This window comes from Cynara cardunculus, assembly GCF_001531365.2.
Source record: "Cynara cardunculus var. scolymus isolate 2C chromosome LG 13, CcrdV1, whole genome shotgun sequence".
NCBI classification, from domain to species: domain Eukaryota; kingdom Viridiplantae; phylum Streptophyta; class Magnoliopsida; order Asterales; family Asteraceae; genus Cynara; species Cynara cardunculus.
Genome location: NC_037540.1, coordinates 35,250,301 through 35,253,333, shown reverse-complemented (window position 1 = coordinate 35,253,333; position 3,033 = coordinate 35,250,301).

The following is a 3,033-nucleotide window of genomic DNA, read 5'->3' as shown; positions in this document are numbered from 1 at the left end:
TAGAATTTATTTAATATATCTTATGCAAACTAATATAAGTATAATTTATAATATAATATTAATAAATATTATAACTAAAATAGCATTTGTAACCAAATAAAATTAAGATTATATAGACATCAAACTTGCATAAATATTAAATACCAAATTTGTTGTACATTTCACCAACATCAGTTGGTGTAGAATTGTAGTGAAATTGTATGAAAATTGATATAAAAATGGGATTCCGATGATGATGAGATACCTTTTACCGAGCAACAAATCCACACCCAATTTCTTGAATAAAGATGTTTGACAAAATTATACAAGTAACAAAAATAATAAGTTTTCAAATATTATTATAGGGTCTTCTTAAAATAATAAGTTATACAAATATTAATTGTGTTATTAATTTTATTTCAAAAATAAATATTTATTATTGTAAAAGCACGACAAAAATGGACTTTAAAAATTAATCAGAAGTGAAAAAAAGAAAATGAGGAATAGGGAGCTAAGTATTAAAAGAGAAATCTAGATAAATATAAACAAAATAATCTTCAGCTCATCGGTAAAAGCCTCCTAATAATACTAGATGACAATTTCATTTAACTTTTAATGAATGTACAACTAGCATTGGACTATTTGATGCCCTTGAGTTTGGGATGCCATAAGGCCAGCCCTGCCGACTACCTTTTTTCCGGTTTATTTTTTTGTATTTTAGATATTATAAATGTATTTTGTTGCTTCTTCTCGTTCTTTTGTGATAGCTTGCTTTAATATGTTGATGTGTTAGTTTGATTTTTTTAGTTTACTTATTTAATCTTTTGTGTTTGGATATTCTTGTGTTAACCAATCGATAAAATTCAGGTTATTCAGTTTTAAGCCTAATTTTGGTCAAGGAATGTTTGGACTCAAGGTAAGAACCTCTTTGAACCATGCAATTGGTTTTTGTTATGCATCTTTACGGAATGCATGTTGAGGGTAGTAAGCAAGTTATGAACATTAAAATGGAATTTATGTTCATGTATGCTAATGGTGATCATGAAATCAGAGTATTATTTGGTACTTAGAAAGGTAATTAAGGTGTTAATAGGAGATCTAAAACATGAAGATATTGTCGGGGAAAAAGTAAAATAAATTGGTTAAGAAATGTTTCTTTGGTGATTAATGAGTCTATTAGTGCAAAACAAACAAAGCACGCGACTAAGGATGGCAAAAAAAAAAAAAAACCGAAACTGATGGTGAAAACCGAAAACTGAAACTTTCGGGATGGGTTCGGGGACATCTTATCGGGGACGGGGCGGGGATCAGGGATTTCAACGGGGCCGGGGACGGTGATCACTGGCCTGGCCCGACCTGATATGTATATATATATATATATATATATAATCATTAAAAGAAAATAGTAACATTAAAGTTTAAAAGTCTTTTATCCACTTTACCTCAACAATCCAAATAAAGCTCACGAAAAATTCTAGTTTATTTGTCTAAAATGGTGATTTTAGTTGTATGATGTTTGAATTTCTGTTTAGTTTTATATTATAATCTAATACATTGTTTGTAATTGATTTGATTATGTTTAAGACATTTAAACTTACATCTTTAAAAAAATTGTAATTACTTTTAATTGTGAAAATTAACATATTGTAATTTTTTTCAGATTAGTTTCGGGTTTGGTTATAACCAACAGTGAAAAAAATGATTTTTACCCTTAACGGGGATCAGGGAAACCGCGGGGACTTGATAAGATCCCCGACGGGGATCAGGACGTTACGGGGACGATTGTAGCTATCGGTTTCGGGGACGGGAATACCAATACTGGGCCCGAACCCGGCCCATTGCCATTCCTACATGCGACCTCTGGTCGTCGTGCTTGGTCACATAACACTTAGGTAGTCGCGAACCACCAACTCACTGTAGAAGGCCACTACAAGTGTAGAGCTTGCATAGAATGTCGTGTAGGGTGTCAAGGCAACTCGTATAGGAGGCCACCATGATCTATAAATGCAACCTCAAATCACACGGCAAAGTCACATAGACTTGTATCGATCATGGCATCTTTAACTAAGTTCTTCTCAGTCTTATGCACTAATAGGATATATTAATTCAATATGGTGGGATATGATCCTTAAATAGGATATTGACTTTTTTGGTTAGGGTTCATCTTAATTGAGTGTTACCAAAGTGGGTTATTAATGTAATACATAAATACTATTAAAAATATACAAAACGAAGTTATTAGTTATTACAATCATCCACATATATGATTAAATCCTTAAGTCTTTGAATCAAGTACTTAAAATTATCAATCAAATACTTCAACAGTTTGAATAATAGATGTCCCAAATCGCTCAAATCATCAATCAAGTACGACCGACATTTTTGTGTGGAATGTAACACCCCCAAACACCACATTTGCATACAACACCTCATTTGCGTACAACACATATTTCATTTCATAGAAGTACAGTTTACACCACAATGGTCTCATTAGTACAAGGATTCTTATATGTACAAAATCTACATATGAAAATAAAATCCTATACTACCATATGTATACAACATGTATCTTCCAAAAATAAGCAATCTCATGCAGATCCCCAAAAGCTAGGGGTGAACACGGGTTGGGTTGGGCGGTTTATGACGTTTTTACAATCCAACCCAATTACGGCGGTTTGAAAAATTTCAACCCAACCCAACAACTCATTCAAAAGTATAACCCAACCCAACCCAACCCTTGCGGGTTAGGGCGGGTTGGGTTGGGTTGGCGGGTTACTAAAACTCATAAAATTGTCAAATGAAATATGATAAATAATACTAAAAGTATACCAACAAAGTCATTAGTTATTACAATCATCCAAAAATATATATATAAAGACTAAATCCTCAAGTCTTGAAATCAATTTTCGAAAATCAAAAGTTTGATACGAGCAATAGACTTCCCATTTCCATATGTTAAATGCTCAATCAAGTACAACCGTCTTTGACCTTCCTGACTCCGATGTTGCATTCTCCTTGAGCTTGTCTACAATTCAAAAACAATATTAAACAATT